The sequence below is a fragment of the Rattus norvegicus genome, chromosome Y (genome assembly GCF_036323735.1).
Source record: "Rattus norvegicus strain BN/NHsdMcwi chromosome Y, GRCr8, whole genome shotgun sequence".
Taxonomy (NCBI): domain Eukaryota; kingdom Metazoa; phylum Chordata; class Mammalia; order Rodentia; family Muridae; genus Rattus; species Rattus norvegicus.
The window spans coordinates 35,970,264-35,997,444 of record NC_086040.1 but is presented as its reverse complement, the minus strand read 5'-3'; the positions used below and the strand labels follow the sequence as shown (position 1 = coordinate 35,997,444).

The following is a 27,181-nucleotide window of genomic DNA, read 5'->3' as shown; positions in this document are numbered from 1 at the left end:
CAAAAATATTTGAAATGTAAATATGGAAAAATCAAATTAAAAAGCAAAAAAATTGCTAAAAAATAAAAAGAATTAAATATGTTAAAGATATGAAAACTGCCATCTAATCAGACATATTGACTGAGAAATCTGAAGGGTCACAACCAGGCAATGGGAGACAGAGTAATATTAGTGGAAAAATGATATGATGAACTATAAACATGTCTCTCTCCCAAATACCAGTAACAGAGACAAACTGCACTATAGGTATCCAAATAATCGAGGAGTTTACTGTGAGCTGAAGACACAATACTTGTCTTTCACTTCTTCCTTAGGACCTTTTTCTTCTGGGCAAAAAAAAAAATAAAAGCCATCAGCTCTAAGGAAAAGAACAGTGCCCTTCGCAACGCCTGGTTTTTGGGATAAAGATATTAATGATATAAACTCTCTGACTAACAGGAACCACTTGAAGCAGGGAAGTCCAGATGCTTCTGACATGCTCCGAGCTCCGAGCTCCTGATCCCATGTGTGGAAGGCTCAGATCAATTCTATCTCTTCAAGGTAACTACTCAACTCCTACCAAGGACTCAGTGAGATTTCTCTGGGTGGACATATTTCTTCCTTTTTTTTTATACCAAGACAGAAGTCCATCTTCATTCTCCCCATCTCTGAGCTTTTCATCCTCTTTGTTCTCACTCCCAAATTGATGTTTCCTCTGAAATAGAGGCCAATTAGTAAAACCTATAGGTTCTGAAGGAATATACGAGAGGCATTGCAGACATGACAACATGATATCACAGGAGAAACTAGGGATCTCCAGGATACAAGAGATTTTTTCATGGAGGGCCTAATGATGATGTAACTGAGAATTTCCATGGCCTACCTCTAAACAGCTTTCTTTACATTGAGCAGTTTCGAGAGTGCCGTTTCCAGGTATGTGCCCTGTAACACAGGGGAATCCTTTATGTACTCTGTCTCTCTAAAGCTAGAGACTTCTCTTTGCTTCATTACAGTTTACATGTTCTGAATGGACAAAGTTAGTCTTGGCAGGGGTAGAAATGATCTAGACACACAGAGTAGAGGAGATACTTCTGGATAATAATTTTATTCCCAGATCAATTCCTGTGACATACAGTGCAATTTCCTAGGTTTTCTGTTTCCTAAAGGACAGAATTTGCCCTACAGTATTTTGACTGAATATTGTATTACATTTTCTTATTGTACTTCTTTTATTGGAGACTTTGTTTATATTCCTTTGTATATATATTTGTGTACTCAAAAACTGTATTTTCCAATTCATTTTTTGCACTGATTTTGGCAACAAAGAGGGTCGAGCTATAGAGTAAATCTAAGACTTTAAATATAGTGTACCTAATTCAAATGATAAACTCCCAAATCCTTATTTTATCCCAATATTACCAGACATCAGTAAAGCAAAGGACAAAATGAACTACAGATTATGTTTCTTGTAGTCCCATTAGATATCAGTACTCTAATATCTGAATTCCTGAGTTCTCAGGGACAGACTTGAGGGTTTTAAATAAATTACCCCGATTCTTTCTTCTGGTAAAACATAAGATTCAGGAGGATGGGCAGGGAGAAAAATCACTTGAGGTCAAGATAAACCTCAACTTCAATATTTTCACAAGAACAGGAGGGAGTCTATTTGACATTGTCATTTGGGGATTTTACATTCATGACCTAGTTTCCCAGAAACCATGTTAAAATTCCACCTAACATCCTAGCTGTAGGAGCCACCAAATTATGTGTTTGTGTGTGTGTGTGTGTGTGCATACATTTTCTATATATTTTTATATATATTTCAGACACCAAAATTAGATAAGATTGATGATGCTAAGAAGTGCATGCTGTCTGGAAAACAAGGGCACTGGAGAAAACTTCCTGAAGAAACTATGGCCTATGATCTAAGATCAAGAATCAACAAATGGGATATCATAAAACTGAAAGCTTTTGAAGGCAAAGGATACTGTGGTTAGGAAAAAACAGCAACCAACATATTGGGAAAAGATTTTTACCGATCCTACAACAGATAGAGGGCATATATATATATATATATATATATATATATATATATATATATATATATATATATCCAAATTATACAAAGAACTCAAGAAGTTAGAACGCCACAGGGAGTCAAATAACCCTATTAAAAAATGGGGTTCAGATCTAAACAAAGAATTCACAGCTGATGAACACGGAATGGCAGAGAAACACCTAAAGAAATGTTCAACATCTTTAGTCATAAGGGAAATAAAAATCAAAGCAACCCTGAGATTTCACCTCACACCAGTGAGAATGGCTAAGATCAAAATCTCAGGGGACAGCAAGTGCTGGCAAGGATGTGGAGAAAGAGGAACACTCCTCCATTGTTGGTGGGATTGCAGACTTGTACAACCCTTCTGGAAATCAGTCTGGAGGTTCCTCAGAAAATTGGACATTGAACTACCTGAGGATCCAGCTATACCTCTCTTGGGGATATACTCAAAAGATGCCCAAACATATAAAAAGACACGTGTTCTACTATGTTCATAGCAGCCTTATTTATACTTTCCAGAAGCTGGAAAGAACCCAGATGCCCTTTAACAGAGGAATGGATAAAGAAAATGTGGTACATCTACACAATGGAATATTACACAGCTATCAAAAACAATGCCTTCATGAAATTCATAGGCAAATTGATCGAACTGCAAAATATCCTGAGTGACGTAACCCAATCACAGAAAAACACACATGGTATGCACTCATTGATAAGTGTCTATTAACCCAAATGCATGAAATATCCTAGATGCAAAGAACACGTGATACTCAAGACGGATGATCAAAATGCGAATGCTTCACTCCTTCTTTAAAAGTGGAACCAGAATACACTTGGCATGGAATAGGAAGGCAAAGATCAAATGAGTGGCAGAAGGAACACCCATTCAGAGCCTGCCCCACATGGGGCCTATAGGGCCTATACATATACAGTCACCCAATTAGAAAAGATTGATGAAGCAAAGAAATTCAGACTGACAGTTACCACATGTAAATCTCTCCTGAGAGTCACAGTCAGAATACAGCAAATACATAGGTGAATGCCAGAAGCAAACCAATGATCTGAGTAAGGGAAATGCATTGTAAGAATCACAAAAAGGTCTGGATGACCTTGAAGGGGCTCGAGACCCCATATGAACAACAATACCAACCAACCAGTGCTTCCAGGGAGTAAGCCACTACCCAAAGACTATACATGGACTGACTCTGGACTCTGACCTCATAGGCATCTATGAATATCCTAGTAAGAGCACCAGTGGAAGGGGAAGCCCTTTGTCCTTCTAAGACTGAATCCCCAGTGAACGTGATTGTTGGGGGGCTGGAGGTAATGGGGGGAGGATGGGAAGGGGATCACCCATATAGAATTGGTTATACAATGGACACCTTTACATACTACATCTCCCTAAAGTTAGAAACTACTTCTTGCTTCATTAGTGTATACATGCTGTAAATGTAGAAGGTCAGGCACTGGGCATACAGAGAAAAGATCTAGGAACATGGGGTGAAGTAGATTCTTCTGGACAATCATTTTATTCCCAATTCCATTCCTCTGACATACAATTCAATTTCCTAGGTTTTCTATGTTTTCCACAAGCCAATATTTTTTCTACAGACCTTAATTGAATGAATTTCACATTACATTTTCTTATTTTACATTCCTTGATAGGGGACTTTATAAATATATTCCTGAATGTGTACTCAAAACTTCTGTTTTCCAATTCCAATTTTTTAAATGATTTTTTCAACAAAGGGGACTCAGCTATAGAGTATAATAATTTAAATATTATGTACCTACTTCAAAGAATAAACTCCCTAAACCTTATTTTATCCAAAAATTACCAGAAATCAGTAATGCAAAAAACACCATGGAGTGTAGAATGCAGTTCTCTTGTCCCATTAGATATCAGTTCTCATATATCTACCTTCCTGTGTTCCCAGTCCCTGTCTTGAGGGTTTTGGATGTTCTACCATGATTATTTCTACAGGCCAAACATAATATTCAGGAGGATGGGCAGTGAGAGGAATGGCTTTAGGTCCAGTAAAACCTCAATACCAATATGTTCATATGAAAAGGAGGGAGTCTATTGGTCATATTCATTTGTGGATTATAAAATCTTGACCTAGTTGTGCAGAATCCATTTTAAAATTGCACCTAACCAGCTGTATGAGCCAACAAATGTATATTTACTAGCCACAAAAACTAGATAATGTTGATAAAGCTAAGCAGTGCATTCTGCAAGGAAGCTGATATAGATCTTCCCTGAGAGACACAGGAAGAACCTGTCAAGCAGAGAAGTGAATGCAAGTGGCAAACCAGTGAACTGAAAACAGACCTCTTGTTGGTATATTTTGAGAAAGAATTAAAGGAGCTGAAGTGGTTTTCAACCCCATAAGAACAACAATGCCAATGAACCAGAGCTTTCTGGGTCTAAACCAATATTCAAAGACTAAATGGACAGACCTATGGCTCCAACTGGATATGTAGCAAAGGATGGCTTTTTTGTGCATCAACAGGAGAAGCCCTTCATCCTCCCTGGGTTTGACTCCCAGTTCAAGGGAATGTCAAGGAGCAGTAAGGGACATTGTAGAAATGGGGAGAGGGACAGTTTAGGGATCTTATGGGCCGGAAATTGGGGAGGAAATAACATTTGAATTGTAAATATAGAATTATCCAATTGAAAAAAGGAATAAAATTTGCTAAAAAAAATAAAAGAAATTAAAGTAAAGAAATCTGCCACCTAATCACACCTACTGATTCAGAAATCTAAAAGGTCACTGTCAAGGCATGGAACTCAAATTATTACTAGTGAAAAGACTGAGATGATGAAGTCTCAACTAGAAACAATTCTATCTCCCAGATATCAGTGTCAGACACAAACTGCAAAATAAGACCAATTTTTCCCTAAGTTTCAAACCACAGATGAAAATCACCACGTGATTCAGGTAGTCTCTTTACTCTCCTTAAAACAAACTTAAGCACCTTCTATTGTTGTTGTAAAAATTAATAAAAATAAAAAATAAAAAATAAAAATGAAACAGTAAATGTTTTTCTCTGGTTGGTTTACCCTGCTTGGGTTCCACACCTCAGTGCCCCAGATATCTGCTGGATATCTTGGCAGAAACACAGCCCAGCCACACACTTTCTTACAGTGAGACTCTTACATATAAAAACACACCACACAATAATCTTATTTCCAATTGGTAAGATATAATTGCCCACTTAAACATACAAAGCCCGGTACCATCTATCCCTTGCACCTTATATTTACCAAGTCTCCAGCTTCTCCCACAACGACTCCTTGCTTCTCCTCTCTCTCTCTCTTTCTTTACTCACTCTCCCAAATATATCAACCCTTTCATGCTTTAGTTTCTCTTTCTCTTACAAAGACTCCTAGCTTCTCCCCTCTCTCCATCTCCTGTCAATTCTAACTCTTCTCAGTTCCCCATCCTGTCTCTAAACCGTTCCCTTCTCCTCCTAGCTTCCTTCTCCTCCCCTATCTCCATCTCCTGTCTCTTCTAACACTTCTCAGTTCCCCATCCTATCTCTAAACCATTCCCTTCTCCTCCTTGCTTCCTTCTCCTCCCTTCACAGTCCCAACTGTTCAATCCTCTCCCCCTCCTGCTCAGGTTCCACTGGCTCAACTGTCAGCAACTGATCTCTCTAACCCTATTCTCTGATTCTAATCCCCCTCTTGCTCCTGACTTTTCCCTCTGTCCAAATCTCACGCTCTTGCATTTATTTAACAAATTCAGAGAAAATTTCAAGGCAAACCACAACATTCTATCAATTCTAAAATCAATATGCAACTTAAAACTCAGGGCTTTAGCCCAAAATATATCCATCACTTAAGCTCTCTACCCGGAGCCACAGATTTTTCTTTAACCTTAATAACTTCTACAATATATGTCTGCATTCACTCTGCCTGCTGTTACAGACATTTATCACAACTCTCAACTTGGTGGTAGTGACTAATTTTTCCTTATCTATGTTCTGAAGCTTTTATGAAAATCCCCCCTGTTTCAGGAAATGTCCCTACACTCTTCTTTCTAAAACCAAATTTTATCACTTTTTAATAATACCTTTAATAATGAAGTACCTTGTGTAGCTAGGATTTAATCCCAAAATTCACTTGGAGCCCACCTTAAAAAGAATATGAGTATCCTGAAAAACTTTCTAAACAACTTTCTTTAAAAAGCAGCTTTAATCTCTTAACTCTCTGAGCTGCCCTTACTTATCACAGAGCAGCGGACCTACAGCCTGTCAGTACAGGCTGCTTCGCTTTTTCATTGTTTGAATTCCTGGCCTTAAGTTATCACATGCCTTAACATAGAGCCTGTGTCCTCTTACTTAGAAAATAAAACTTTTCAGTAAACTCTAAGGAATGCTATTGGATTCTTGATCATCACCTTGGTTCATGATCTGTTGTAAAAAGAGAAAAGAAAAAAGTAATGTTGCCTTTTACACTGCTAGCACTGGCACCATATTGTCCCATGATATCTGGTAGATATCTTTGGGAAAACACATCCTCACTCCTTGGCTGCCCAGTGTCTCTTGCTGCCACACACTTTCCTATCCTCAAACCCTCATGTAAAAGAACACACAACACAATAATTTTGACCCAATTAATAAGATATAATTGCCCACTTAAACAAACAAAGCACTTTACCATCTATCCCTTAGGAACATTAATACCAACCTGTAAATACAGAGAGCAGAATCTTGACTTCACCTTCAATGGCTTCTCACCCTCTCCTCTTCCTGTCTCTCCCTTTTCCTCTAGTCTCCTCCTCTCCTTTCAAACATCTCTCCCGCCCATCCTTCCTTCTCCTCCAATGACAGGATTCCTTCTATCCTGTTCCTGCCCCTCACATGTACTTTACAAATTCAATGGGAGGTGGTTCTTGTGAAGTCACCTGAGTTCTGAGTACAAGACTAGGCAACTATCCTTGGGCCAGTGGATTTAGCATCAAAATACAGATAACTTCAGGGCAAACCACAACAAGTAGCTTTGATATCCTAGTGAAATCTTTCAAGCAATTAAAAATTGCAAATGTGAACATGTACTAATTTTCTTCTCCTGCTTGATGGTGAAAAAAGTGGTACCCAACACTGTATGAGACCTAGTATTACATAATACACGTAGAGAAAACAAATTACTCCCAAGGCCAACGTAACTTCATAAGTAAGCAATTTGTTATAAAGTAACAAAGAACAAACAAAGTACTTTTTTCAGTTGGTTTCCCTTCACTGTAGGCAGCAATTTGAATTTCTAGAGCAATGGTTAAGTATTGTATTATTTATCATTAAAAGTACCCTCATAAGAATCTTAAAAAAAAAAAAGAAATCTAAACATCTGTATAAAAACGTCATATCTGCTTTAAATGATCAGAATATACGTCTGTGATTGGAAATCCTTATTAAATCTTATCAGGAAGCTGAGGGTAAAACTGGGTCAGAAATCAGTCATCAACTGTCCAGCTTCTGTGACAGTCACACCATTACCTGTGCCACCATTGTTCTTGATCCCAGCCTTTCCGAACTTCAAATTGCTCCATATATATATATATATATATATATATATATATATATTTTACATCAGAGACAGTAGTGAAAACATCTTAGCCAGCTTCACGAACAATTTTATTTTCCCAAAAGCTTTTTAAGGGTTGTGGTCGTCTCTGACCATTGTACATTTCTTCAGGCAATGATGAAAGCACTGATCTGCCCCAGAGGCAATCCCTAAAAGACCTTGACCACTGTTATTGCCAATACCAATGGTGCTGCCTTGTGAGCGGTGGGAATCTCCATGAGGATTTTCATGCACTTCTTAGATTAAGAGAGATATGAGTGGTATAACCGAGCAACACTCTGCATGAAGTCCTCGTTGGGTTCATGACTCACCAATGCCCAATGAGACTGTGCTGAAGAGTGGGCCATAACCCAGGAGTTCTAAATCTCTATGCCATTTCTCCTTCTCAGGCCTTGGCCATACTCCATGTAAGAACCAAATTTGAACCATTCTTTTACCATGGATAGAATTTCAAATACTCTACTGATAGTGGGCATCCTTACATTGTCCTTGACTTTAATGGAATTGCTTTATGTTTCTCTCCATTTAGGTTGATGTTGGGTACCGACTTGCAGCTCATTGCTTCTATTATGTTTCTGCATAGGACTGGTATCCCTGCTCGCTCTTATCCTTTTAACATGAAAAGGGTTTCGAATATTTTTGCAAGCTTTTTCAGCATCTAATCAGATTATCATGTGATTTTTTTCTTTTATTTTCATTAGGTAGTGCATTATATTGATGGATTTTCAGAAATTGGACCATCCCTGCCTCCCACTAGAAATTAATAATTGCACAGCATAACCTACAGAAGTGTTCTCATATTCACACACATACTCTAACAGCTCCTCCAAAAAACAAAAACGAAACATGTTAACAAAAAAAGCCATGCACCCTACAGAACATATCTAATACTCACATACACACTCAAACATCCCAATCGAAAAAACAAAAACCAAAAAACATGCAATCAAAAAAAAAAATAACCATGCTTCGACAACATCAAAATAGAATGAACTAAATATCACTTCTCATTAATGCCTTTAAGCATTAATGGCCTCTACTCAATAGTAAAAGAACACAGGCTATCACAATGGATTTAAAAACAAGATCTATCCTTCTGTTGCACTCAAGAAACACAATCCAGCAACTGAGATAGACACAACCTCATACAAAGGTGTTTGAAAAGCTTTTCCAAGCAAATAGACACAAGAAACAAATGGCGTAGATATTCTAACATCCAGCAAATCAGACATGCAACCAAAAGTAATCAATAGAGTTGGGGAAGGACAATTCATATGCATCAGAAGAAAAATCCACCAAAATGCCATCTCGATTCTAGATGTCTATATGCCAAAGACAAAGGCAGCAATATTGCTGAAGCTTAAATATCAAATCGAACCTCACAAATGAGTAGTAGGGAATATCAATGTCCTACTCTTACCAAGGGCAGGCCATTGAGACAGAAATTAAAAAAAAATGATGTAACTAACACGGGGTTCAATTAAGTTGACCTCACTGATATCTACATAATAATTCACCTGAATACAAAAGTAAACACTCTCCTTTCAGTACCTCATGGAACCTTATCCTAAACTGACCATGTTCTCACACTCTAAAAAAGCCACAAGGAATACAGAAAGACTGTGCTAACCATTGTATTTTCTCAGATGACAATGGATTAAAACTGGACTTCAACAATAAGAAAAAGTGTATAAACTCATTGAAATTCAATAACACGCAACTGAAGAACCATCAGTTCAGAGAAGACATAAAAAAAGCATTCCTAGAATTCAAAGAAAATGAAGGCACAGCTTCTCAAAACTTAAGGGAAATAAGGAAAGCATTGCTAAGAGGAACATGCATATGCAGCACAAGGCGCTTTCATAAAGAAACCAGAGAGAACCAACACTAGCAACTTCCCAGCACACCCTAAATCTCTAAAATAAAAAGAAGCAAATACATATTAAAGGAGGAGACAGCAAGAAATAATCAGACTCGGGGTGAAAGTGGTACATCAGAAACAAAGAATACAAAGATCAACAAAAAAAAAAAAAAATAGCTGTTTCCTTGCGAACATCAACAAGACAGACAAACCCTAAGACAGATAATGTACTAGGAGGAGAAATAGCATCCAAATCAGAAATGATCAGGGAGCCACATCGATGGACACTGATAAAAGTCACAAAATCCTTAGGTCTCATTTCAGAAACCTGGTGGTTACACAATTTGAAGCTCTGAATGAAATGGATGATTTTGTAGATGGATAACACTGACCACATGTAAACTGAGGTAAGATAAACTATGTAAATAGCTCTACAACACCTAAAGAGACAAAAGAGTAATTAAAAGTTTCCCCACTGAAAGAGCCACAAGGCCAGATTGTTTGAGCACAGAGTCCTACCAGATTTTCAAAGAATTCTCAACATACTCCAAAAAACAGAAACAGGAGGAAAATTGCCAAACTTATTCCGTGACAGCACAGTCACCCTGACACCTAAATCACAAAAGGACTCAACACAGCAAGAATTTCAGACGAACTTCCCTTAAGAACATAGGTTGAAAAAATACTAGGTAAAATTATAGAAAACAAAATCCAAGGACACATGAATATTCCATCCAGTGCCATCTAGTAGGCTTCCTCCTGTAGCTGCAGGAGTGGTTCAGTCTATGAAAATCGATCAAAGTGATTCACCATATAAGCAAACTGAAGTGTAAAAAATTCTGCCCTCAGCATTTCACATTAACTTGTGAGCTACACATGGAGTTAAACTTTGTTGAAGTTGCATATAAACCAATATATATATATATATATATATATATATATATATATATATATTTATACCTAGCTATACTACTCCTAGCCTTATAACTGAAAAGACCTCTGCCATACCTCAAGGACATGTGCTCCATATGTTTCCTTACTGCTTTCTTCATAATGAGAAGGAAATAGAAATAACCCAGATGCCCCTCAACCAAAGAATGGCTACAGAAAATGTGGTTCATTTATAGTATGGAATACTATGCAGCTATGAAAATGAGTACATTGTGAGGATGTAGTCAAGTAGATGGAATGAGAAAGTATTCTTCTGAATGAGGTAATTGAGACACAAAATAACATGTACATATTCACTTAAAAGAAGGTATTAGCCATAAAGTACAGAATTCACAAGCTACGATCTACGGAACCAAAGAAGCTAAACAAGAAGAAAGGCCTAAGAAAATGCTTAAATTTCACTCAGAAAGATGAATAAAATAATGAGAGTAGGCAGATGGAAGGAAAGGATTGGGTGGTGAGAGGATGGGAAGGGAAATGGGGTTTGAGAATCATTTCTTGGGAGAGACGGGCAAGAGGGACAGAGGGCCAAGAGAATAAACTGAAATCAGTGACTGTCCAGGGTGGGTGATATCTGTATTATTTGCCTGCAATCTGGGATGTGTGAGGCTACCCCAGCATCCATGAGGGTGACTTTAGCTGAGATTCGTAGCAGTGGGGATACGGGTACTGAAATGGTCACTTTCCATAGCCACAGAGGACCCAAGGTGGAAGGATAATAACCCAAACACACTCCCAAAATTTTGACCCAGAATTTGTCCTCTCTATAAGAAACACAAGTACAGAGATGGAAGAGGAAATGAGGGAATGGCGACAAGGTAAATGGCCGGATGTGAGACTTATCCTATGGGCAAACGGCAAACCCTGACATTATTAATGGTCCTTTCTTATGTTTGCAGACAGGAGGGTAGCATTATTGTCCTCTGCAAGACTCAACAGAGCAGCCGACTGACACACGTGCACAGACATACGGCCAAATATCGAATGGAGCTCAGTGAGTCTCACTGAAGGGCTGAGGGAAGTGCAGACAGAGACAGAGGAGCACAATGATCTTCAGGTGGGGTCACTAAACCAGTCGCTTGTCTGTGGATCCTGTTCTCCTACCCGGGCTGCGTTTTCAGGACCTGGTGGGAGACGATGAATCTAGTTGAGTAGAGACTTGATGTGCCAGGGGAGAGGGTGAACCCAGAGGGGTCCTCCACTCTCTCAGATAAGAAGGGGAGAGGATAGAAGGAGGGAGTATAAATGGTAGGAGCCTGGAGGAGTGTGGTTCCAGGGCAGCATTCAGAATGCTACCTGGTGAATAGATGCAACCATTCTAGCAAGGGACTCAGGCATGTCATCACTGGGAAGGGGGCGGGACATCATGTGTGTGGGACATGACATCATGGTGGTGGGGCATGACATCACGATTATCCATCAGAAGTAATTATCTGGCTAAACATTCATCACGAGTGTCAGCTCCACAGGCTCACTGAATATCCTAAACCATAGTTGTTAGTGAAGTTATATATAGAAAAACCCAGTCAATATCTTATCTTGTGTCCTTTCACCTGTACCAAATCATTTGATCTCTTTGTTTGACTCTTGATAACTGTTTTGGAACCTCTTGGAATGTGTTCTGAGTAGGATTAAGTCTGTTTACTCTCTCAGAACAGTTAAATGGTGACACCTGGGAGACTGGCAGAGTTGTCACTGGAATTTTGACTAATAGAAAGAGACTTATAGCAGTCCCACTATAAAAGAGCTTAATAACCATTGATATAATTTTAAGATTTATTGTAGGATCGTTATTAAGACTAAAGAATTCATCTACTTTTCTGTATACTAACACTACGGGACAGTACAACTTCATAGGCCTGCAGAGATGTGCTCCAAAGGTGCTATAACTCAATTATTGTTATATATGTCTAATAATAACAACAGGAATAGCATTTTAATAGCAGGAAACTTTCCCAAAATGAATCCATTACAGCCTTGCTTAATAAGGGTGTACCAGTTGTGGATTATAAAGTAATCCGATGCTGTTCATCTGAGGATGATCACCTGCCAGTTATTAGCTTGTCCAGTCATGGCTCCTGACACTTTCTTCTCAGTCCCACATAGTACCTTCTCCAAAACTGACAATATGATCCATCACAAAACAGGCCTCAACAAATACAAGAAGACTGAATTAATCCCTTGCATCCTATGAGATCACTAAACACTAAGAATGGTCTTCAATAACAACAAGAACAACCAAAGACCCACATATACATGGTAGCTCAGGAATGATTTACTCGAGGAGAACTTGTTCAAGGAAGAAATAAAGAAAAAATTAAAGACACTTTTGAATTTAATGAAAATGAAGTCATAACTTGGGAACACAAAAAAGAAATGCTAAGAGGAAAACTCATATCTCTGAGAGCCTCCACAAAGAAACAATTGCTATGATCCACTAGCAGTTTGACAGAACACCTGAAATCTCAGAACCAATACAAATCCAAATACACCAAGAGGACTAAACAGCAGGAAATAATCAAACTCCAGACTGAAATCAACCAAGTAGAAACAAAAGGAATTATATAAAGAATCAACAAAACCAGGAGCTGGTTCTTTGAAAAATCCAGAAATAGGCAAATCCTTAGTATTCAAATTAAAAATAACAAAATCAGAATTGAAATAGAGATATAACCATAGAAAATGAGAAAACTCGAAAAATTATCAGATCCTACTATAAAAGCCTATGCTTAAAAAAACGGGAAAGTAAGGAATAAATGGATAATTTTCTATTCAGATACAAGTTACCAAAGTTGAATCAGGATCAGATAAACCATCTAAATACTCCCCTAACTCATAAAGTAGTAGAAGCAGTCATTAAATATCTCGCAACCAAAGATCCCAGGACTGGAAAGGTTTAGTACAGAATTCTCTCAGACCTTCACAGAATACCTAATACCAATATTCTCCAAACTATTCAACAATCTAGAAATAGAAGAAACACTACACAATTCTTTCTCTGATGCCATAGTTATGCTTATAACTAAAGCAAACAAAGACCCATCAAAAAAAGAGAATTTCAGACCAATTTATTCATGAATATCCCTGCAAATATTCTCAGTAAATTTCTTTCAAACCAAATCCAAGAACACATCAAAACAATCATCCATCATGATCAAGTAGGCTTCATCCTGGAGATACTGGGATTGTTTAATATACAGAACCTGATCACTAATCAAACTAATCCCACTATAAAAACAAATTCAAAGAAAAGAAAACAATTAATTATCTCATTAGATGCTGAGAAAGCATTTTACAGTTAAAAGTCTTGGAAATATCTTAAATTCAAGGACCATACTGAAGCACAGTAAAAGCAATATACAGCAAACCAGTAGCCAGCATCAAACTAAAAGGAGAGAAATTTAATGCAATCCCACTAAAATCAGGAACTAGACAAGGACACCCACTCTTTCCCTACCTTTTCAATATAGTATTCGAAGTCCTAGCCAGAGTAATTAGACAACAAATGTAGGTAAACAGACTAATATTGCAAATGAAGTATTCAAAATGTCACTATGTGCAGATGATGTGGTAGTATATTTAATTGGCCCCAAAATTTCCACCAGTGAATTTATAAGCCTAATAAAAAACTTTAGCAAAGTGGCAGGGTAAAAAATTGATTCAAACAAATCAGTACTCTACTCAAAAGAGAAATAGACTGAGAAAGATATTACAGAAATGACACACTTGACAATAGTCAAAAAGCATATGAAATACTTCAGTGTGACTCTAACCAAGCAAGTGAAAGATATATATGACAAGAACACATGTCTCTGAAGAATTAAATTGAAGGTCTCAGAAATTAGAAAGATCTCCCATGCTTGTGTATTGACAGGACAAATGCTGTAAAAATGTCCATTTTGTCAAAAGCAATTTACAGATTCAATTCAATCCCCATCAATATTACAAGTGAATTCTTCACAGACATAAAAATGACAGTTTGCCAATTTATTTGGAATAAAATAAATCCCAGGATAGAGAAAACTATTTTCAAAAATAAAAGCATTTTGGGGAAATCACCATCCCTGAGCTCAAGTTGTTTTACAGAGCAATGGTGATGAAAAACTGTATTGTATTGGTATTGAGACAGGCAGGTAAATAAATGGAATAGAATTGAAGATGCAGAAATGAACCCACACAGCTATGGCCACTTGGAAATTGATAAAAGATCTAAAACCATTCAGTGGAAAAAACGATAGCATTTTTTAAAAAATTGTGCTGTTTCACCTGAAGGGCAGAATGTAGAAGAATGCAAATTAATCCATTCTTATCTCCTTGTACAAAGTTTAAGTAAATGTGGATTAAAGTCCTCAACATAAAGATCACCAGTGGAACAGGAAGCACTTGGTCCTGGTAAGACTGAAACCCCAGTGAATGTGATTGTTGGGGGAGGGTGTCAATGGAGGGAGGGTGGGGATGGGAACACCCATAAAGGGGAGGGGGAGGGCTTAGTGGGATGTTTGCCTGGAAAACTGGAAAGGGAATAACACTGGTAATGTAAATAAGAAATACTCAAGTTAAAAAATATTTAAAAATAAGACCTCCAAATAAAACCAGATACACTGAAACTAACTGATGAAAAAGCAGGGAAAAGCCTTGAACACTTTAGAATTGGGGAAAATTTCCTGAATACAACACCAAAGTCTTTTGTTCTAAGATCAATAAATTAAAAAATGAAACTTCATAAAATTTCAAAGTTTCTGTAAGGCAAAGGACACTGTCATTACTTCCATACAGCAACTAACATCTTGGGAAAAGATATTTAAAAATCCTATATCCGATGGAGCACTAATCTACAATATATACAAAAAATTCAATAAGCTATCCTTCAGAGAACCAAATAACACTATTTAATAGTGGACTACAGTTCTAAACACAAAAATTCTCAACTGATTAATATTGAATGGCTGAGAAGCACCTAAAGATATTTTCAACATCCTTAGTCCTTGGGGAAAAGCAAATCAAAACAATCCTGAGATTCTACCTCATACCACTCAGAATGGCTAAGATAAAAAAGTCAGGTGACAAAAGAGGCTGGCAAGGATGTGGAGAGAAAGGAACACTCTGTCACTGTTGAAATTGCAAGCTCTTTAAATACTCTGGAAACCGGCTGGAGGTTCCTCAGAAAATTGAACGTAGTATTTACTACTTGAGGACCCAGCTGTACCATTCGATGGCATATATCCAAAACTTGCTCCAACCTACAACAAGTTCACATACACCACTATGTTTATAACAGCCTTGTTTATAAAGGACCGAAGCTGGAAAGAGCCCACATGTCCCTCAAAAGAGAAACAGATAAGGTGGTACATTTACACAATGGTGTGGTACTGAGGTATTAAATAGAATGACTTCAGGCAATTCATAGGCAAATGGATGAAACTAGAAAATATCATCCTGAGTGAAGTAACCCTAACACAAATAAAGGCACATGGCATTCACTCACTGGTAAGGGGGTAATCTCTTGAATTTCTCAGATACTAAGGATGTGACAGGTTCCCTGGACCTAACATTGATGACATTAGCCAACATACACAACAACAGTGATACTGAACCTGAAGACACCACCTGCAGTAGATAGACATGGTCCACAGTGCAAGAATGGGACAACTCACCCATCTCTTATTAAATCACAGTTATCCCTGTCTAGTGGAAATGCAGGGCAAAAATGCAGCAGAGGCTGAAGGAAAGGCCATCCAGAGATCTGCAGACACCAAACTGGACACTGTTGCTGATCTTGAGATCTGCTTGCAAACTGGAGTCTGATATGCCTATCCTCTGAGAGGCTCTGCCAGCACAGCCAACCATTGAACTGAGCCTAGAGATCCCAATTGAAGATGTAGGGGAAGGCCTGAAGGAGCTGAAGGGGATTGTAATTAGAGGTCGAATAACGATATCAATTAAGCAGACACCTCAGAGCTCCCATGGCCCTAACAACCAACCATAGAATGTATATGGTCTGGTACCCTACATATGTAGCTGAGGACTGCCTCATCTCACATCATTGGAAGGGGAAGCACTTGGCCTTTAGATGCTTGATGTCCCAGAGAAGAGTGATTCTAGAGGGGTGAGGCAAGAATGTGTGGGAGATTTGGGGAGGCACCCTCTTAGAGACAAAGTGGAGGAGTATACTGTGGGGTGGTTTATTAACAGGGACTGGAAAGTGGTTAATATTTGCAATGAAAACAAAAACAATGATTAATAATACTAATAATAAAGGAGTGGCATTTTCCATACATTATTTTACTGCACAGGTTAGCTTGGAACATTTATTGTTGCCTAGATGCATATTTCTTCCTACAGTTTCTGATTTCTTGTTTTCTGAGGAGTGTAACCTTAGGTCTTTCTCTTCATTCAAAGAAGGCATAACACTTAACTCCTTTCTCCAAGCAACGGTGATTGTAGATATGTCTGTAAAAGGCAGGAGCCATTTCTACAATCTATATGGGGGTCACCAAAAGAATTAATTACAAGCAAAATTTGTAACACGAACAGTATGTGTTCAATAAACTTACTAGTATTGAATGCATCCCAGGATTTCTAGCCAGGCAACTGTGTACGATAACAAGAGACATTTAGAATTTCAATATATGTGACTAGAGAAAATACATTCCATTGAGTAGCATACTCAATATTTCAAAAATATCATCATGGAAATAATATTAAGAGCTTTAGGACAAGAAAAAATAATGAACACCAAGTCACAAGCATCACAGAAACACCTGGAAGTCACATGGAATTCTGCACTTGATCTTAGCCAAAAGGCCGAGAAGCGATCATCACATGGAATTCTGATATCAATCACATGCATTCTATGCTCTATTCATATCCTATCACATGTTCATTCCCTAACACAGTCCACCAGTGATTTTCTAGTCCCTGCAGTCTCTGAGGAGCAAGGGTCTGGATCAGCTTTTCACATTCGGTTTTGAGGCTCCAAGACACATGACTGCACCACTGATGGCCTCCAGTTTACAGGGAACTACCCTGTTTTAAGAGTCGCTTGACTGCACAGTGTCTTAAGCACTCCTTGCCCTTTCCGTTCATGTTGATCCTTCCAGAATCCCTTGTCTTGGCCCCTGACAGTGTGCACAAGAGCAGATAGCACTCTGGATTCAAAGGAGGAGAGTCGACAGGGATCCTCCCCATTCAGAAAGCTTGGATGATCGCCCGCTACTACAAGCAGAATTGACAAGTGAGGCAGCTCCTGACTGGGCCATGAAGACCTCGCGACTGCCTCGTGCAGACCTCGCGACTGCACCATGCAGTCCTCGCTACTGCACCGTGCTAACTCGAGGACAGGCCCTCTCGAGCTTTGGTTGTTTCCTGAGGTCAATGGTCACTCGAGATTTCCCTGCTTTGCCTTCCGGACTTGTCCAAAGTTCTCGGGAGAGAGAGCAATACTCAAATGATACAGCTCAACTGATGTTCCTCACCACTGGGAAGTACATTCACTGCCACTTCACGAGTAGTAGCCCATTTGCCATTTCTTGTTCAATTTCCTAACGACTAAAAGGCCAGATGTGTGGAGAGAGGCCAGTGAGCTTCATCCCGGACTTTACCCTCTGACCATGCACCGCCGATTTCCCAGCCTCCTCGGCCTTGGAACGCCTTTAGATTCCCCCAAGATGATTATAACACCGGACTCCAATGGGGGAAGCACTTTAAGGGTTCCCAGTGTTCGCCACCTGAGACCGCCTTCAGTGTCCCCCAACCGGATTATAACTTCCTACACCAGTGTGGGAAGCAATTGAACAGCAGAGACCCGAGCGACTTTGTACCTCCCCGACTACTTAGACGCACTCGGTACAAGTTCAGATGCACAAAACCCTATGAGGACCAGAGATTCAAAAAAACCTGATATTCGTGCTACAGAAAAGCTACGGAAACTCGAAGATCATATGAAGGCTTCAGTCAGTAAGGGGGTCCTAGACTACAGACCGGAACTGACAGAGAAGAAGAAATGGACAGTTCCACTTCCTCTGAGGGTTCCTGAGGGCATGAGTAATTCACTGACCAAGGATAGCAGATCACTGAGTAACCCACTGACCAGGGATACCAGAACATGTGCTTACATCCTGCTACCAGAAAAAGAGTGGCCGCATCTTTAGTGCTCATTCTTGGGAAGATGAAAAAAAAAAGTGGGTTATTTCTACTGGGTTTGAAGAAAATATGGACTTTGACGAGTTGGTAGCCAGAGTGCCTGCAACATCTACAAAACACAGTACTGGAGAGAACACTGAAAGATTCAAAGTAGATCACACTGTGCCTGGGCCACCTTCTGCTGACTCTTCTACTGACAAACTTGGACAGGTAATTTCCCCACACTTTCCAGGTTCCCAACATCCTTCCCTATCTAGACATGGAGAACTTCGATCTCCCATTTTACCCCAAGATGTTCCTACCCACCCAAGACTTTCCGGATATAACCAAATGTTTCCAATGTTCTATAGGGTTATTCCACATTTGCCCAAGTGTCCAAAATTCTTCCCACAGATACTGAACGGAAAATGATACATTCTCCTCTTCCAGAAGGAGTGTTTTTTTTTTTTTTTTATTTTCTTCAATCTTTATTAACTTGAGAATTTCTTATTGACATTTCAAATGTTATTTTCTTTCCAGGTTTCCATGTTAACATTTTCCTAGCCCCTCCCACTCCCCTTCTACAGGGGTGTTACTGTCCGATTCTCCCCCACATTACTGCCCTTCTCCCAACAATTCCATTCACTGGGGGTTCAGTCTTGGGAGGACCAAAGACTTCCCCTTCCACTGGTGCCCCTACTAGGCATTCAGTGATTCCTATGATTTTGGAGACCAGGGTCAGTTCATGTAAAGTCTTTGAGTAGTAGCTTAGTCTCTGGAAGCTCTGGTTGGTGGGCATGTTATTTCACATGGGGTCTCAAGCCCCTTCAGTTCTTTTAGGCCTTTCTCTGATTCCTTCAACAGGGATCCGTTTCTCAGTTCAGTGGTTTGCTGCTGGCATTTGCCTAAGTATTTACCATTATCTGGCTTTGTGTCTCAGGAGAGATCTACATCCAGTTCCTGTCAGCCTGCCACTCTTTGCTGCTTCATCCATTTATTTAGTTTGGTGGCTGTATATGTATGGGCCCCAATGACTGTTCCTTCATTCTCTTCTCTAAACATTGACACCCTGTGCCCTACTATGGGTATTCTTGTTCCCCTATTAAAGAAGGAGTGAAGCATCCACATTACAGTTATCCTTCTTGAAATTCCTGTGGTCTGTGCATCTTGGGAAATCAGAGCATTTGGGTTAATATCCGCTTATCATTGACTACATACCATGAGTGTTTTTTCTGTGATTGGGTTACCTCACTCAGGGTGATATTTTCTAGTTCCATCCACTTGCCTATGAATTATATGATGTCATTTTTTGAGAGTTGAGTAGTATTCCTTTGTGTAGATTTATCACATTTTCTGTATCCATTCCTCTCTTGAAGGGCATCTGGGTAATTTCCATCTTCTTCTGTGAATATAGTGGAGCATGAGTCTTTGTTGTATGTTGGAGAATGTTTTGGGTATATGCTCAGGGGAGATATACTTGGGTACATAGATAGTGCAATGCCCAGTTTTCTAAAGAAGCTCACAGAATGATTTTTACCAGTCTGCAATCCCACCAAAAATGGAGGAGTGTTCTTTTTTTTCTCTATATCCTTGCCAGAATCTGCTGTCACCTGAGATTTTTTTTTTGTAGCCATTCAGACTGGTGTGACGTGGAATGTCAGGGTTGTTTTGATTTGCATTTTCATTATGATTAAACATGTTGAAAATTACTTTTTTTCTCCATATTTATTAATTTGGTTATTTTGTTTTTTAACATTTCAATTGTTACTCCCTTTCCCAGTTTCTGGACCAACATCCCTGTATCCCATACACATCCCCTTCTATATAGGTGCTAGCTCCCCTTCCTCCCTCATTAGTGCCTCCCCAAAACAATCCCATTTAATGGTGAATTCAGTCTTGGCAGGACCAAGGTCTTCCCCTTCCACTCGTGCTCTTCCTAGGATATTCATTGCTAGCTATGAAGTTCGAGCCCAGGGTCAGTCCATGTAGAGTTTTTGGGTAGTGGCTTAGTCTATGGAAGCTCTGCTTGGTTGACATTGTTGTTCAGATGGGGTCTCGAGCCCCTTCAAGCTCAACTGATTCCTGATTCCTTCAACAAGTGTCCCCTTCTCAGTTCAGTGGTTTGTTGCTGACATTTGCCTGTTTATTTGCTGTATTCTGGCTGTGTCTCTCAAGAGAGATCTACATCTGGATCCTGTCAGCCTTCACTTTTTTGCATCATCTCTTATCTCCTTAGGTTTCTGTATATGTATGGGCCACATGTGTGGGAGACTGTGAATGGGTGTTCCTTCTGTCTCTGTTGTAAACTTTACTTCCCCATCCTCTCCCAAGTATATTATTGTTCCCCATTTAAAGAAGGAGCAAAGCATTCACATTTTGGTCAACCTTCTTAAGTTTCACATGTTCTGTGCATCTAGGGTAATTGGTCTAATACCCACTTATCAATAAGTGCATACCATGTGTGATTTTCTGTGATTGGGTTACTCACTCAGGATGATATTTTCCACTTCCATCCATTTGCCTATGAATTTCATAAAGTCATTGTTTTTGATAGCTGAGTAATATTACATTGTGTAGATGTACCACATTTTCTGTATCCATTCCTCTGTTGAAGGCATCTGTGTTCTTTCCAGTTCCTGGCTATTATAAATCAGGCTGCTATGAACATAGTGGAGCATGTGTCTTTGTTACATGTTGGGGCATATTTTGGGAATATGCCCAAGAGAGGTATAGCTGGTTCCTCAGGTAGTTAAATGTCCAATTTTCTGAGGAAGCTCTGCACTGATTTCCAGAGTGGTTGTACCAGTCTGCAATCCCACCAACAATGGAGGCCTGTTCCTCTTTCTCCACATCCTTGCCAGCATCTTTTATCATCTGAGTTTACATATTAGACATTCTGACTGGTGTGCGGTGGAATCACAGTGTTGTTTTGATTTGCATTTGCCTTAAGACTAAAAATGTTGAACATTTCTTTAGGTGTTTCTCTGCCATTTGATATTCTTCAGCTGTGAATTCTTTGTTTTGCTCTGAACCACATATTTCAATAGGGTTATTTGTCCCCCTTTAGTCTAACTTCATGATTTAGAGTTTGACAATCATTATCCTAAGGATCCTTTGCTACAATTTTTTACTGAGCATCCAGTGATCTTTCCTCAGGTCACTGCCTCAGAGCATTAGATATTTGTACAGATGGCTCCAAAACAGGTGTAGGTGCCTACATGTTTGATTCTCAAGAAACAGTATTGATTCAGTACAGTCCAGGAACACCCCAAATCACAGAATATAAAATGGTATTGGAAGTTTTTAAAATATTTCATGATTCTTTTAATTTAATTTCTAATTCTGCTTATGTAGTTTACACTCACTTGAAATTTCAGGGCCAATTACTTCGACTAATACTGTATGTCAAATTATTTTCGAATTACAAAAATTGATTTGGGTCAGAAAAAATAAGTTTTTCATACAACATATCCTAGCTCATACTAATTCGCCTGGTCCTGTGGACAATAATAACGACTTGGTGGATGCTAGTATTCGTAGAGAATTTATTTTTCATGCAGCTCCAGTTGATCTTACTAGGAATTGCATCAAAAGATTCATGTTCCTGCCTTTACAAAAGTTTAACATCTCTAGGGCTACAGTTCGTGATGTGGTGTTAGTTGCCAGAATTGTGTTCAATTTCACCACCCTTGTCATGTGGGGATTTACCCTTGTTGTCTGATCCCCCTAAAACTTTGGCAGATGGATGTCACACACATATTTCAATATGGAAATTTAAAATATGCTCATTTTTCTGTTGATACTTGTTCTGGTATTATACATGCTACTCTGGTGACTGGTGAAAAGGCTAGCAATGCCATTAGTCATTGCTTAGACACATGGGTGGCCTGGAAAAGCCTGATAGTGTTAAGACAGACAACGGGTCTGCCTACACAGCAAAGTCCTTTAAGGAATTTTGCCAGACAATGCAGGTTTGTCATACTACAGGATTACCATACACTCCCTAGTGGCAAGGAATTGTGGAAAGAGCACATTGTACCTTAAAAGAGCTTATAAAAAGCAAAAAGGGGGATTTGCCAGTGGCCAAACACCAAAAGAAGAACATTCATTAGCTCTTTTTACTCTAAATTTCTTAATTTTGTCCGTGCATGGCCGCTCTGTCACGGATTGCCATGCTGCTACTACACCTATGAGTAATGCAGAAGAAAAGTGGAAGGAAGTATTAACTGGTGAATGGTGTGGGCCAGATCTTGTGATTTCGAGGTCTAGGGGAGCTGTTTGTCTTTTTCCGCAGAACCAAGAAAATCCAATTTGTACCTGAGCACTTGACTCGAAAATTGCCTTCTGCTCTTCCTGAAGATGAGACTACGAACCCTACTATAACTGGGAACGGTAATTCAGGTTGATTCACTAATCTTGTGGGCTATTGCCAGATCCTGGCCAGTACCCATGCCTGTTCATAGCAATTCAACTGTTTTGCCAAACTTTTCCTCTGCCTCCTGTTTGTGTGATGCTCCCTGTATTTTGCCAAATGGAGAAATGCCCCAATGGTATGCAGCCATTAACTTTTCTCTGTCGCATACCTTATGTTTTATTTTAAGAACTCTTCCCTGCCTTGCATTTGGTTGCGTAGAGCCACATTTCAATATTCAATATAATATAAGCTCTAATGTGAGCAATATACCCATTTGGTATCTGGCCTCCTATTAGTTAATCAAAGGATAGATTTAGTTCAAGGACAAATTGAAGCACCTTACCATATTACGCAGCTGTCCTGCTTTTCTTCCCATAGAGGCTTATGCATTACTCCTTTGCAAGTTAACTTTTCTCACCATTCTCAACAGAGCAAAGAAATCTTGAATTATCTGAAAGGGAACTATTCCATGAAAGCAGAGCAACTATCAAGACAATTGCTGATGTAGATTGCTGACTTAACAGCACTAGGTTGGACCCTATCACAGTTGAAGACTTTACGTCATGGATTGCCAATGTTCTCTCCCTTTATTATGGAGTGGGCTGGTATGTTTGCCTGGGGAGCTATTTTCCTCCTTGGATGCAGAGTATGTCTCTAGCTTATTGGCCATTTAAAAAGATAACATGTCAGACAAAAAGCGGTTGTTTACCAGGCTATGATCGTCTTTGAAAATGGTGCTTCTACCAACATAGGGCTGGCCTCTTTATAAGATTAAGTGTTCGCCCTAGATCATTTTTGTCATTGTCATGTGGAATCATTGTATCCAGAGATGGGTAAATATCCTGGAGTACGGTCCAACCTGAGACAGGAGGCCCAGTGGTTGTATGTGAACCCAATGATGGGTAAGTCTGAGTCATCATCAGGAATGACCTAAGACAGGAGCAATGAAAAGAATGATGTTACACCCATATCTAGACCATTCATATTATTAAACAAAAAAGGGGGAGAAGTGGGGAGCAGCATGGTAAAACAAAGATGGCGCAGACATCCTGTCCCGTGTGGTAGTAAATGACTTATCGAGGATGCATAGGCTTGTCCACTTGCCAGGGCGGCCTTATGATAATGAGGTAATCCAGAGCCCTGCTGTGGTGAACAAAGGTATTTGCATACAGCTCATGCATGGAATTTGCACCTGGCATCAGTTGGATGGGACAGGAATGTGCTAATGAGGGATTCATGCTCTGCCAATCCATGAAGGACAACTAGCAGAGTAATAGTGGGGTGATCCATGATCCACCAATCCCTGAAGGACAATTAGCATAACCACAGTCTCTTCTCTACATAAGGCGAGCGCTTTTGCTGCTTGAGTTCCCCTTATCAGTAAAGAGGTGATCCCGCAATAAAGGCTGTTAAGAAGAATCCCACTGTGTTGCGTATTCCTTGCCAGCCGAGGTGGATGTGACACTTCAGAATAAAAGTCGTAGAAAGATCAGGAATTGAAGGCCCATTTCTAATCATAGTGAAAGAAATATACTGTAAACCTCTAGATAACATCAAACTAAATGGGGAGTAACTTGAAGCAGTCTCACTAAAATCAGGGACTAGATAAGGCTGCACCACTTTCTGCCTACTTATTCAAAACAGGACTCCATGTCATAGACAGAGAAACCAGACAACAAAAGGAGGTCAAAAGGATACAATTGGAAGGTTAGATATCAAAATATCACTATTTGCAGATGATATGATTGTATACTTAAGTGACACCAAAAGTTCCACCAGAGAACTACTTAATCTGATAAATAACTTCAGCAAAGTGTCAGGGCATAAAATTAACTCAAACATACCAGGAGCCTTCCTATCCTAAATGGATAAACAAGCTGAGAATGAAAATAATGAAATCATACACTTCACAATAGTCCCAAATAATGTAAAATATCTTGTTGTGAGATTTACCAAGCAGGTGAATAATCTGTATGACAAGAAATTCATGTCTCTGAAGAGAGAAATTGAAGAAGAACTCAAAAGATACAATGAGCTTCCATGCCCATGAATTGACAGAATTATTATAGTAAAGATGACCATTTTGCCAAAAGCAATCTACACAATCAATGCAATCTCCGTCAAAATTACAATTCTTTAATAGAGAAAGAGCAATTTGTAAAATCATTTGGAATAAGAAAAAGCCATGATAGCTAAAACTATCCTCAACAATAAAAGAACTTCTGCGGGAACCACCACCCCTGAACTCCAGCAGTATTACAGAGCAATAGTGATAAAAACTCCATGGTATTTGTAGAGAAACAGACAGATAGAGAGTGAAAAAGAATTGAAGACCCAGAAATGAACCCACAAACCTTTCACTTGATCTTTGGCAATGGAGATAAATCCATCCAAAGGAAGAAACATAACATTTTCTGAAAAAAGGGCTGGTTGAACTGGAAGTCAGCATGAAAATGAGGGCATATTATACCATTTTAAGACCATGTACAAAGCTTAAGTACGAGTGAATCAAGGACCTTCACATCATACCAGATACACTCAAACTAATATGTAGGGAGAAGCTAAAGATGGCTACGAAATCCGGTGATCATTAGTGATAAACCACTACAAGGTGCATGTCGTGACATTTCTCCAGCAGTTATCAGACTGGAGTAATATTCATGTTAATAAGGTATTTCATACTCCACCAATCCCCAGAGAAAAAATTTACAACCACAGCCTATCTTGTATTTAAGTCAGGTGCCTTTGTTCCCCAGGGTCCCCCATATCAAGAATGAGGTGTTCCTGCAAAAAAGGCTGTTGAGAAGAATCCAATGGTGTTGTGTCTTCCTTACTGGACGACTTGGGCACTACAACTTGTACGGGGACCCAAGAAAATTCTCTTTTCTCAAGTGGATTCGGAACTTTTCTGCCTCAGGACTGTGACGTGAGGAAGTTTCTTGATGGGACGATAAAGCTCCTGGATAAGGGATCATAAAGCTCCCAGAAAAGGGACGATAAGTATCCCAGATAGTGTCGATCAAGTTCTGGTGTATTAGGGACTATAAAATTTCCCTAATGGGAAAATAAGTTTCTCTGGAGTAAGCAGAGACGATGAAAGCCTTGTTTTACAGGCAAAAAGGTGAGTGAAACGTGGCAAAGTTTTTTTTTTTTCCCCAAATGATCTTCTGTGGGTTCTACTAACACTTTTGCCTTTTACCCTTTTTGTGTGGTGGTGTTGCTACTGTTTGAATTGCCACCATCCAGGCCATGAATACATGTGCTGGGTAGAGACCACTAATGATGAGCTACAAACTGGTGTGTAAATAAACACTCCAGCTTGCCCTGCTCGTAAATCAATAGTAAATAAGGTCGTAGATCATGGGAAACTCACACTCCACCCCCTCCTGTCAGCTATTCAGGAGCTTGTTGGTCAGCGTAAGCTTAAAATCAAAAGGAAAAGAGACAAGGAAACTTGAGGAAGAAATCACTCTTAAATAAAATTTCCCCAGATAAGGCCTCTGGCTAAGGAGTAAGTGTAGTAGAAGGAAATTTAATTTTATGGACCCTGCTCTAGTAGTGGTGTGTTGGTTGATTCCCAATGTTAATTTTTGAAACATAGTGTTTTATCTGTGCTTTTGTTACCAGCCCACACAGTAGGGGGGAGCAAAACTAGCTGCGGAGCTGCTACAGTGAACATGGAAACTTCTCAGTCTCACCCAATTTTCCTGGCTCTTCAAGAGCTGTTTGAAAGAAATAGACAGGATAAAAAGAAGCACTATAGAGAGATTTCTTAGTGATTTCGAAGCCATTACTCCTTGGCTAACTCTCTGGGAATCTCATGGTGGACAGCTGAGATAAGCTGGGAAAAGATTTAAATTTTGCTTGGGAGCAAGGAACTATAAAGACAGAGGATGGGCTGGTTTGGCACTTAATGAATACCTGCCTAGAAGATCAGAAATGCTGTTAACAGGCTATAGAAAAGGGACAGGCTGTGTTAGAAATGTTACAGAAATAACGATCTGAAAAGGCTGAGCGTAAGGCGGGGGAAGACTCTAAGTAAAACAAGAACTAGAAAGGAATGTATCCATAACTCAAAGAACAAGGTCAGAAGAAAAAATTCCACTTGCTCCCAGTTGAACACCTGACCTTCAACATTTGCTCACAGAAAGAGAGTGCTCATTAAGACAACTTCCTTAAGAGAGTCTGCCTTATCTGCTGGCTTTA

The 27,181-nt window shown here is 39.3% G+C and overlaps 1 long non-coding RNA gene across 1 annotated transcript; it reads left to right on the top strand.

Moving 5' to 3' along the window:
* The first annotated feature begins 478 nt into the window (after nucleotides 1-478).
* Nucleotides 479-22,949, top strand: LOC134484389 (uncharacterized). Its single transcript, XR_010061828.1, has 3 exons — nucleotides 479-540; nucleotides 11,340-11,497; nucleotides 22,856-22,949. It is a non-coding gene; the product is annotated as an uncharacterized LOC134484389 (long non-coding RNA).
* Nucleotides 22,950-27,181: the final 4,232 nt, after the last annotated feature.